The sequence below is a fragment of the Opisthocomus hoazin genome, chromosome 29 (assembly GCF_030867145.1).
Source record: "Opisthocomus hoazin isolate bOpiHoa1 chromosome 29, bOpiHoa1.hap1, whole genome shotgun sequence".
NCBI classification, from domain to species: Eukaryota; Metazoa; Chordata; class Aves; order Opisthocomiformes; family Opisthocomidae; genus Opisthocomus; species Opisthocomus hoazin.
In genome coordinates, this window is record NC_134442.1 from 1,049,586 (window position 1) to 1,062,125 (window position 12,540).

The 12,540-nt window shown below is 52.9% G+C and overlaps 1 pseudogene; it reads left to right on the plus strand.

Annotated features, from left to right (window-relative positions):
• The first annotated feature begins 488 nt into the window (after nt 1-488).
• Nucleotides 489-2,566, plus strand: LOC142364756 (acrosin-like; annotated as a pseudogene).
• Nucleotides 2,567-12,540: the final 9,974 nt, after the last annotated feature.

The window sequence follows — 12,540 nt, forward strand, 5'->3', positions numbered from 1 at the left end:
CTGCTGCAGGCACTACGTCGGCTGCTGCACTGCTGGCCACCAGCTCTCGCTTCTTGCAGCTGCCACGTGCCGCTGGCAGCCATGAATTTTCTCCCCGTCCTGGTCCTGCTGGCCGTGTGCTGGCCGGCGTACGGCATGTGGGACAACTGTGGGTAAGTGGCCCGAGGCTGTGGGAGGGAGCTGGGGCAGCCCTTGTGGGCTTCACTGGCGGGTGCTCGCTTTTCCCCCTGGCCACACCAAAGCTTCCCAAACGCCATGTGGGAGCCTCAGTTCCTTGCCAGCAGCCAGGCCGCTGGCACAACTCACCTACGGGGCTCAAGCACAAACAGGGGTAGAAGGACGCATGCCCCACAGGGTTCCGCGGCCCTGCTGTCCATGCAGCGCCTGGTGGGGGGGAAGGGGGCTGACCTGCAGCCTCAACAGCAGCAAGCCACCGAGCAGGACATTCATCAGTTTCTGCTTACAGAGGGACCTGCGGGCACCGGCCCATGGATTCTTACTACGGCATGTCACGCGTCGTGGGTGGCACCGATGCCCAGCTAGGGGCCTGGCCCTGGATCGTCAGCATCCAGAAGCCCATCATAGGAGGCATGGCGCATGTCTGCGGAGGGTCGCTCATCAGCCCACAGTGGGTGCTGACAGCAGCCCACTGCTTCATCACGCCCGGGTAAGGAGGACCAGGGAACAGCCCCACAGCACTAGCACGTGCCCGCTCCACAGCAGCACGTGCTAGCGCCATCCCGCTTCCCTGCAGCACGCCCAGTGCCTGGGCACTGCCAAGCCCAGCTGAGAGACTGCTCGCGAGAGGGCTGGGCTCACGCCACGGCTTCCTAGCAGCCTCCCGCCCGACACTCCTTGTGCCCAAGGCGTGCTAGGGCAGTCGCACCCTCCGTAGCGCTGCCTTCCTCTCTGCCCTGTGCAGCAGAAGGCAGGCAACTGCTGGGCTGCTTGCAGCACGTGGCTGCGCTCCCTCTGACCCCTCTCTCCACCTGCCTTGCAGGCACATCACCATGTGGCACGTGGTGATCGGGGCCAGCCACTTGACTCAGCTGGGCCCTGAGACCCAAGTGCGCACTATTAAGCGGCTACTGGTTCACGAGCACTACTACAACATCACGCAGAGGAACGACATTGCCTTGCTGGAATTGGACCAGCCTGTCCAGTGCGGCTACTACGTGCAGCTTGCCTGTGTGCCCGACACCTGGCTGAGAGTGTCGCAGCTGAGAAGCTGCTAAGTCAGTGGCTGGGGTTCCACGACTGCAAGAGGTGAGTTCCCAAAAGGGAGTGGTGTCCTGAGCGCAGGCTGGGCACACTGGGGAGGCGGGGTGGGCTTCCTGACAGCAGAGGCGAAAGCCAGAGTCGGGCTGCGGGGTGCATGCCGATGGAGAGGTGGGCCTGGCCCATTACCCCAAGCAAGACAGAAGGGAGACAGCAGCAGCACAGTGCCTCTGGAGACGCAAAGCCCAGCCCTAGGGCAGGGCTTCAGCCAGACGCCGGGGGGGGGGGGGGGGGGGAGGAGAGGAGAACTAGCAGCGAGCTGCTGGCTGTTAACTCCTTTCTGTGCTGACAGCTGGGGGACCAAGTTATGTCCTGCAGGAGGCCAAGGTCCGCCTCATCGATATCAAGCTCTGCAACAGCAGCCGCTGGTACGGAGGGGCCATCCACAGCCACAACTTGTGTGCTGGCTATCCGCAGGGCGGCATCGACACCTGCCAGGTAGGAGCGTGCTACAAGTCCACCCCCAACAGCACAGGCAGCCCTTTGGCAACCGCCCAAACCTGCCCCAGCGCGTGCTTTGCCTGGCAAGTCAGCCTGCCACTGCTGGGTCCCCTCCACTCTTGGGGTTCACCTCCCCTTGCCCAGATGCAGGTCCTTGCCCAGGGCCGCCCTTGTCCCAGAGGCCTGGCTCTCTGCCCACAAAGCCCATCTAGTGCTCTTGGCAGCCCACAGCTCCAGAGCCCAGTCCTGCAACATCCCCCTTCCACACATCCAGGATCACTGTGCAAAGAGGACAGAGAGAGAGCCCTGCCTGACTGGCCCACCACCCCTGACAGACAAGTTTCTGTAGGCTCCAGCACCTGAGCAGAGCCTTTGTGTGCAGTCAGGACAGCTCTGGCAGCTGTTGCAGGAGAGAAGGAGCCAGACAGAGTGCTGACAGGGGCCACCCAACACCACCTTAACCCTCTCTCCTTCGCTGCAGGGTGACAGCGGTGGTCCTCTGGTCTGCAAAGATAACACCAACGACTACTTCTGGCTTGTTGGAGTGACCAGCTGGGGGAGAGGCTGTGCCAGACCAAACCAGCCTGGAGTCTACACCTCCACGCAGCACTTCTACGACTGGATCCTGCTACAGATGGGACTGTGCTCAGCAAGAAGAGATACTCCAACAGCACAGCCATGGAATCATTTTCTCTCCACCTCAAGCCCCTCTCAGAGGCCAAGGCCAACACCAGCACCAACACAGTCGGGCAGCATTAGCTCCTGTCCATTTCCACGCCAGAAGCTGGTGGAATTCTTTACTCTTCTGAAGGAGCTCCTGCAGTTCCTCAGGGGAAAAAAGGCTTGAGGAGCAGGATCAACAGGAACCAGCTCAGGCTGCACTGGACCATGATGATTTCCTTCTGGGGCAATGCCTGCTGCTCCAAAGGCAGCCTCAGCATCAAAGGCCTGCTCTGTGCTGCCCGCTCTCCTCCCTGTGGAGGATGAAGCATTAAAGGACTGGGGACATGTGAGCAATCCAGCATTTCTCTAGAAGGCCATGAAGCCTTAGCCTAAGGCCGCAGAGCCTTAGCATAAGGCCGCAAGGGCATCCAGACGACAAACTGCAGTTGGAATGAGGAAGTAAGAATGCAGAGACAAACAACTCCCAGATGCCGAAGAGGAACTTGCCGCCTGCAAGAAGGCCACGAGCACTGCGCGTGAGCTAGTGATGCACACCAATCATAATCGAGTTACTATGTGAGTTAAATTGATTATCACCAATGGGGAATCGCCGCGTATGTAGTGGGGAATATAAAAGTGAGCTATCTGAGGCTAATAAACGGCTTGTACGTGATCACATTGATCATCGTGTCGAGTCCGGTTCTTCCTCCGCAACACTTCCCAGTGCACACAAATGCTGAAGCTGACTTAGTTCTTGGAATAAAGTTGCCAGGTTTCACAGTTAACCGTGCCTGAGTCCAATTCACTCTCGTGCGCAAGGCAAGCATTTCCACGCCTAGCAAAATGGGGCTGCAGGCAGTCAAGGAGGGCACAAAGGGCAAGAGTCGCTCAGCAGGGCTGACACCATGCCTGGTCAGACAGGAGCGTGCTCAGAGCCACCGTGGCATGAAGAAGACTGGCACATTGAGGCTAGAAAGAGGATGCAAAATAATGATGTGACATGCAGACAACTCTGGGGATGATGATTAGGACCTGGTTGAAGCCTTTGCTAAATGGAAAGATGAAAGAAAGCTGGCAGGAGTTACAGTGCCATGAGGAAGAGCCAGATGTCACCAGAAGTTAAGGGGGAATGGTGTGAGAGGTGGCCAGACTTCAGCAATATCTGAAGGAAGAGCCGGGGTCATTCTGGGGAGAGGACTCTGGCAGGGACAGCTGTAGCCAGGAAACCACTGCAGTAATGCCACGCAAGGCCAAGATGACCTAGCTAACAGCCCCTGAAAGACCCAATCTGTTCCCAGATGTGACAGACCTGGGAGCAAGGGGGACTAGTAGGCGGGGCTAGGTCCCTTGATTGGGAGGAGACAAGGGCAGAGAAAGTGAGGAGCCAAGGAAGTCGAGGGGGATGAATAAGTGTGGAAAATGGAGAGAAGGAGGGGTCAAGAAGCTCGTCCTTGAGCATAAGCAAAGTGCCGGTTGCTTTGCTTGTTTGGCTGAACCCTGTCCCTACTCCCCACAGCCTGTCCGACCTTCTTCTTGAGAGCCATTCCACATCCTTTTCTGTGTGGCCCCGCTCTGTACCTGCTAGAGGGGTGGGTCTAGCGGCCTGGCTGCTGGCGATGGCAGAAGGGAACACAGGTCATAGGGACCCCGCAGTTGGAAAGACCGAGTGTCTCGGGCCAGCTCCTGGTGGGAGCGTTGTGTGCGTGCGCAGTGCACTAGCGAACCTGAAGCTGGCCTAGCTCTCGAGCAAGAGGACAGAGACCTTTTCAGTCCCGTGGGTGGCATGTGGCTGCAGCCTACCTGACTGATCAGCCCCAGCATTCACAGACCTTACAAGAGGACCAGGCCTGCCAACCACCGGCCACATCTCCACCTGCTGGAGTCAGGAAGGACTTGGAGGTGCTTGACCACGCATACCCCGAACTGCTTCCCACCTAGGCACGTCCCCTCTGCACTACCTGTTTGGGGGCTGTGGTGATTAGGGACAGGGCTCAGCCAAACAAGCAAAGCTGTCTCTGCCAGAGTGCTCTCCCCAGAATGACCCCAGCTCTTCCTTCACATATTGCTGAAGTGTGCCCACCTCTCACACCATTCCGTCTTAACCACCTGCAAAAATCTGCTGCTGGCATCACAGAGTATCCACAGAAGACAAGTGACGTTCTCCAAGGCCACCTTCTGCCTGCTCTAAGCAGATATCGGGCACCACCTTCAGGTCAATTTTTGAAAACCAAAGCAGCGTGGAGTGCGGTTTGTTTGGGGACGTCTTCTAGTGCCTATGAAGCCATGCTGCTTCCAATTGCACGTCTGTGGCCACGCATAGCAGGCAGTGCGACTGCCCGCACCAGTGTTGGCCCAGAAGAGCAATGTAGCTGGTAGACCCTCAGTCTCAACCTACCATCTGGTTCACCTCCGTTTCTGTCTTGTCTCCTGTCTCTCAGTGCTCTTCCCTCTGCCAGGCACTCTTCCCAGTCACTCCATCACCTGCCAGTGCCTTTCGCTGTTCTCGTGTTTCGATGGCAGGTGGTACCTTGAAAGCACTGTCCCAGCCATGGGACCTGCACCTATTTCTCTCCTTTCGCCTCTTTGTGCTCTGGCTGCGTGACACTTTCTTTGACCTCAGAGGCCCTTTGTGCCTGGCTCTCTCCTGCTGCTAAAGCCTGTTCCTGCAAGAGAAGAGGCAATTAGTTGGTGTCTCCTCCCTGCTATCTCACCTGCATCTCCCTGGCCTGGGCAGCTGGTGGGAACTGTCACCATCAGCCCCAGCTGTCCTAGAAGTCCTCTCCTGGCTCTGGGTGTGCTTGGCATCGAACGTGGTTCCTGAAGGAGAAGAGCAAAACTCCAAGTAACTCCTGGGCACCAACCTGCTGGGAGAGCTCATTTGAAGGCAGGTTGGCAGCAAGCCCCAAGGCTGCTCCAGGGGTGCTCCCTGTCCCGAGCTCAGCCACAGGTCCCACACCCGGCTCTCTTGTTACCAAGAGGGATTTGCTTGCATTTTCCTTTTCTTGTAATTCGTGCGTGGGTGCTGGGAAAAGAGGCAGCAGAAGGACGCACTGGCTAAAACCCCTTCTTACTGCCAGCCATAAAGGTGCCTCTCGCCTGGGAGCACGAGAAGGACCCCGTGTTACCACTCTCCATTCCTTACAGGCAGTCTGAAGACTATTCACATATTCATTTTCATACACCACCAAAGTTTTAGCCTCATGTCCCAGCAGTTTGTTTAGAAAAACGTACAATTTAAAAACGTTTTAGAATATCAAGACACCATCTGAAGTCTCCAGCGATGTCTGAGATGTTTTGAGTTGGCTTTGTCCTGTTTCCTTAGATGCTGAAATATAAGTTAGAACAGCACCACACTCGATCACTTCTCTTTTTTTCACATGTCACACAGTGGAATAGAGATGAGAGATCTCCCAGGGAAGTGACAAAAAAGCGGGCCCTGAGCTGGAAGCCACGTGTAGCTGTGTCAGCATGGCACTGTGCTCAGAGCTAAAATCAGTACAATACATAGGCAACCAAGCAGCTCTTTCTGCAAGGTACAATTCCATGTCATACTGACAGAAGTAGATCGTGAGAGTGCCTTGCAATTCTTAAAATGCACAATATTGCATGGCATAGACATGTCTGTTGTCTTTGCCTGCAGCAGAAGGCTGGAGTGGAAGGAAGACACAGAGGGGACTCCTCACAGAGTCAACATGGAATGAGTAAGAAGAGGGGAAAAAAAGTCCCAGAAGCAAAGGTCAAACACATCACCAAGGCATTAAGCTTATTAGCTTGCGGTGCGGTACAGACTGCTTGTTTTCTTTAATAGCACTTGATTTTGATTGTGATAAACCACAATACAAACCAAAACACCATACAGCAGTCAATGCAATAAAAAATACAGTACGTACAATAAACGCAACGCCAGGCCCTGCAATACATACCATGCAACTCAACACATACGATATGTACAATACAACACATGCATTACAATAATGCCGTAGCATGACATACAACACAATATAGGATACAACACCAGCACCACAACACAACACGCACAGCACATACAATAGAAAATACAACACACGCATCACATACAACACATGCTACAGCATACACTGTGTACTGCATACAGTCAAATGCATACAGTACAAAAGACAATACAAACCAAAATACAATGCCTACAACACAAACACAGGATATAGACAAGGCAATCTACGCCGCACCATACAACACCGTATCATCCAATACCATACAACACACAGTAGGCACCACACGATAAACAATACAATACCGACACAGCATGCAGTACATACAATGCCTGCATACAGTACAGTGCATACCCTAACCTTCATCAAATAGAATACAATAGATACAGTTCAGAACATAAAATACAATACACCATAGATCATACGTGACACACAATGCAATGCATACTAGACAATACAAATCCCAGTAGTCGAGAAAATACAGTACAAGAAACACCATTCCATATATTCTGTACAAAATAATACATAAAATACCTACAATAAAATCAATGCCTTACTGTACAATACATTAAAGAGAACACGTAAAATACATTATGACACATAAAATACATAAAATGCAATACAAAATGCAGTGTAACATTATACCATACAATACCATACCATACAATAGATAACATACAGTACAATATAATACAAACTACAATACAAAGAATACAATAAAAACCAGCAGACCATACCATAGAATACAATAAACCCCATACTGTATATACCATACAGCACATGCAATACTTACGAAAAATAAATACCATGCCATGCAATAGAATACATACAGAAAATGCCATACCATAAAATAAAGCGCAAAATTCACTCAGCCTTCTCTCCCTAGACTCAGCTTTGTGCCTGTGGATGGAGGCTGCCCATGCTTCACAGACTCCCATGCCCCATGGGCCAAGTGCCCACCCCTCCTCTGCCACTCCTTGGTACACTTCATGCTTCACACTTCTGATCTTCAGAGCACTGCACCCATATTAACTAATCTTCTCTCAAATTTCTTTTACCTTCTTCCACATACGCTTCCTGAGTTGTTGCCTCATGAAGATGTCTTTGGCCTGCTCTTGTCCCTGAATTGTTATTTTTTTACTTTGAATTTGATATGTTATATAATCTGTGGGGTTGATCCCGGGGTTTGATTTATCTTGAAGATCTCAAAATGCAATCCAGCCTTACAATCGATCTATAACAAATGAAGGACTATCTTGACATTGCAATAATAGATAAAACAGACTGTCTGAAAGAGGCTTGTGTGCAGCTTGGGTATTTGAGAGGACTAGACTGAAGAAATTCAGAACTGTCATAACATGACTGCACTAACTTTTCCGGTAATTGTCTGAACCAGTATCAACTAAATTTTGAAAAAAAAAAACATGTTGGAGGTTGATCATAGAATCACAGAATCACAGATGGTAGAGGTTGGAAGGGACCTCTGTGGGTCATCTAGTCCAACCCCCCTGCCCAAGCAGGGTCACCTACTATAGGCTGTAGAGGACCTTGTTCAGGCGGGTCTTGAATATCTCCGAGAAGGAGACTCCACAACCTCCCTGGGCAGCCTGTTCCAGTGCTCTGTCACCCTCAGAGGGAAGAAGTTCTTCCTCATGTTCAGATGGAACTTCCTGTGCTTCAGTTTGTGCCCGTTGCCCCTTGTCCTGTCACTGGGCACTACTGAAATGAGCTTGGCCCCATCCTACTGACACCCACCCTGCAGATATTTGTAAGTATATATTAGGTGCCCTCGCAGCCTTCTCTCTTCAGGCTGAACAAGCCCAGCTCCCTTAGCCTCTCCTTATAGGAGAGATGTTCCAGTCCCCTCACCATCCTCGTAGCCCTTCGCTGGACTCTCTCCAGTAGCTCTTCATCTTACTTGAACTGGGGAGCCCAGAACTGAACACAGTTCCAGATGGGGCCTCACCAGGGCAGTGTGAAGGGGAAGAAAATCCTCCCTCGACCTGCTGGCCACACTCCTCCTAATGCATCCCAGGATCCCATTAGCTTTCTTGGCAGCCATGGCATACTGCTTGCTCATGGTTAACCTGTCGTTCACCAGGACAACCAGATCCCTCTCCGCACAGCTGCTCTCCAGCAGATCCACTCCAAGCCTGTACTGATGCATGGGGTTGTTCCTCCCCAGGAGCAGGACTCTGCATTTGCCTTTGTTGAACCGCATCAGGTTCCTCTCTGCCCAACTTTCCAGCCTATCCAGGTCACGCTGAATGGCAGCACAGCCTTCTGGTGTATATACCACACCTCCCAGTTTGGTGTCATCAGCAAATATGCTGAGGGTGCATTCAAACTCTTCATCCAGGTCGTTGATGAAGAAGTGAAACAAGACTGGGCCTAGTACTGACCCCTGAGGGACACCACTAGTTACCGGTCTCCAACTAGACTCAGCGCCGCTGACTACAACCCTCTGAGTTCTGCCATTCAGACAGTTCTCAATCCACTTCACCAACCACTCATCTAGCCCACACTTCCTGAGCTTCCCTAGGAGGATATTAAGGGAGACTGTGTCGAAAGCCTTGCTGAAGTCAAGGTAGAAAACATCCACGGCTCTAACTTCATCTAGCCAGCCAGTCATGCCATCGTAGAAAGCTATCAGAGTAGTCAGGCATGATTTCCCCTTGGTGAAGCCATGCTGACTACTCCTGATAACCTTCTTTTCCTCCACTTGCTTGATGATGGCCTCCAGGATAAGCTGCTCCATCACCTTTCCCGGGATGGAGGTGAGGCTGACCGGCCTGTAGTTCCCTGGGTCCTGCTTCTTGTCCTTTTAGAAGATTGGAGTGACATTGGCCTTCCTCCAGTCCTCGGGCACCTCTCCTGTCCTCCAGGACCTCTCAAAGATGATGGAGAGTGGCTCAGCAATGACATCTGCCAGCTCCCTCAGCACTTGTGGGTGCATTCCATTGGGGCCCATGGATTTGTGGGTATCCAGATTGTTTAATCGATCCCTCACACAGTCCTCCTCAACCAAGGGAAAGTCGTCCTCTCTCTAGGTTTCTTCTCTTACCTCCAGGGCCTGGGATTCTTGAGGGCCTGCCTTGACACTGAAGACTGAAGCAAAGAAGGCTGCTTCCCACCTAGGCACGTCCCCTCTGCACTACCTCTTTGGGAACTGTGGTGATCAACTGTGTGCGCAGTTGGGGTGCAATTTTCTCTGCCTGCAGCAGGAGATTTCCCAAAGCAGTAGTCTCTTTCACAAGTTGGTCATGTTGGGTTTTTCCCCTTCCTTGCCGTGGAGAGGAGAGTTCTTGTGGGAAGACCAGCATGTCCTCTGCTCCAGCAGAGCTGCTTTCGCCGAGAGCAGTTTCCTGCCACGCAAAGCATTACACGTTGCTTTAGGGAAAAGCCAGTTGCTGTGATCCCTAAAGATTTATTTCTACACCTCCAGCCTTTAGTCTTGGAAGGCTCTTTCCTGCAGTAGGTCAGGATCTTTTCTGAGCCCCCTCGGTCTCTCCATAGATTGTGGAATATCCCGAGTACTTGTATCTTCGCCCATACATGTCTCAGATCACTGGAGAACCTCTGCTCTACACCTTATATGCTGTCCTGGTACACAGCGGTGGCAACTGTCGTGCAGGACACTATTTCTGCTAATGAAAGGTAAAGAGCAACTTCCTTCCTAACAAGAGAAAAATGTGAGCTGGGGAAGAGATGGCAGCGTTACTGGCAGCCAAGATTCTTGGTGAGAGAAGGTCTCCTTACGGTCTGGACTGAATTTGTTTTGATGTACTCATGGTTCTGCAGTTTTTTTCTGATTTCTGTTAAGAAGACATGCAGTTCGTCTCCAGATATCTCTTCTTTGCAGGCCAGCAATGTGCTGTGGTACATGATGGACGACGCATCTGTGGTTCTTTGTGACATCAAGAAAGTCCTCAGGCAGCAAGCTTATCTGCTGTTTTATATCAGGTAATAACAAGTAATGACATCTGTTTAGAATATGTTTCCTTCCTTGGTTTTGCTGGTTTTCTTCTCATCCTCCGAGTGTTTCTCTTTCTCTCACAGCAGAGAATTACTGCCAGCATCACTCAGTTCTCTTGACTCTGACATACCCCACGTCAATCGCTATCTTTCCTTCCTGGGCTGTAGGCTGCTGCCCTGCAGCATTCTACTCTCTGTCTGCTGTCTGCAGCCGGCCAGTGTGGAGAAGAGGACTTGCAGGGGGCCTACAGGAAAGATGGGGAGGGACTCTTTATCAGGAAGCATAGTGACAGGACGAGGGGTAACGGTTCCAAACTGAATGAGGGCAGGTTTCAGTCAGATGTTAGGAAGATGTTCTTTACGGTGAGGGTGGTGAGACACTGGCAGAGGTTGCCCAGAGCAGCTGTGGATGCCTCTCCCTGGAAGTGTTCCAGGCCAGGCTGGACAGGGCTTTCAATAACCTGATCGAGTGGGAGGTGTCCCTGCCTGTGGCAGGGGGTTGGATCTGGATGATTCCTTCCAACCCAAACCATGTGATGATTCTATGATTCTGTGAAATGGAGGCCATAAGGGGAGTAAAGACAAGGTCTTGCTCTAATGGGGTCAGCCCTGGTGGGCAGACCCCAATCGAATTTCCCATTGGGAGTCTTGGTTACCTTTTCTCTTTGTCATAGAAACTGCTCCAAGAAAATGACTGAACCCCAGGGGAGGCTGCAAGAGCAGCTCTAAAAGCAGATCACTCTTTTTTTTTTCTCCAGGTGCTCTGATTTGTGAACTGGAGAAAGGACTTCTCCTTCACCGGCATCATCATATGCCCAGGCTTTCCTCAGTTGGTGGGCAGCCGGCAGCAAGCAGTTAGGGTTCTGTTAGGTAACAGGGTCTGCCTCGTCGGACTAAGATAACTCTGGGGGGTGGGTCAGGGCACCAGATGGACGGCGGATTGCTTTCTGGAATCAAGGCCTTGCTCTCTTTTCCCTCACACACTGCAGCTGGCTTCACAGCCACAACTCTACTGCCTCCCAGATCATCCCACAGAGATCTGTCCCATTTGTCTGCCGTTGGCCTTTCTGCCTTTGCAGCCATCCGAGAGGGCCTTTGGGAGGCCCTGAGCTGTCCCCTGACAGAGCTTCTGGGGGTTCCCCACTGTTCCCCACTGTGCTGATCCTTTCAGGAAGACCTTTTCACCTTTCACTGCTTCCTTTGCAGGACGTGGCGGTGGGCACGGAGGACTCTCCAGAGGACAGCAGCTCCTCTGCACCAGCCAGCCCCAGCCAGCTCACCGAGGCAGGCGCACGGGAGGTGTCTGCAGGCTGGCTGTGCCCCATCAGGCCAAGCAGCCTCAGCATCACCTCCAGAGTGGGCTCGTGCTTGCACCGCTTCTTCTGCAGCTGTGCGAGGCTGCTGTTCAGAAGGACAGCTGCGTGCTTGGACTGCAGTCCGCCATGCGACTGTATGCTGCACACCGGGACACAGGGCAGCAGCACAGAGGAGCACAGACACATCCCTGCTGCCCGTGGCCAGAGGAGCGGTGCCAGGGAGAGGGCCCAGAGCAGATCCCCGCAGTGGGGCCGGGATCTCCGCAGCTGGCTCGTGGACACCACGGACTACGAGCACGCAAGAGGGAGGAGAAGAACTGCTCCTCCAAGTCGTGTCCACGCTGCCAGGGACGACGCAGCTGCAAGGCCCTCTGATAGCAGCTCCCAGTTTGCTCCCACACCCAGCGCTGCTTTGGAGCAAACCCTGCCAAGACAGAGAGAGCAGAGCAGGTCCCTGGGTCAGGGCTATGGTCTGCGCAGCCGATTCATGGAGAACACGGACTGCCACCGCTCAGCGAGGAGAACCAGGAGGTGGAGAGCAGGTCCTCCACATCGTGACCAAGCCCCAGAGGATGATGCAGCTGCAGGGCCCGCCAATGCCAGCTCCGGGTGGGCTCCCATACCCAGGGCTGCTCGGGAGCAAACCCTGCTGAGGCAGAGACAGCGGAGCAGATCCCCGTGGCAGAGCTGTGATCTCCGCAGCCAGTTTATGGACACCACGGACTACGACTCCTCAGCAGGGAGGAGGAGGAGGAGGAGGAAGAGGAGGAAGAGGAGGGTTTTAGTACCCTAGAGATGCGGGCTGAGCAAACACTCAGGGCACTGCAGTGGGGACTGGCAGAAAGGTCAAAGCTGGAATTAAAAGCACTTGCTGGCCTTGGCTGTGAGATTCGTGCCGT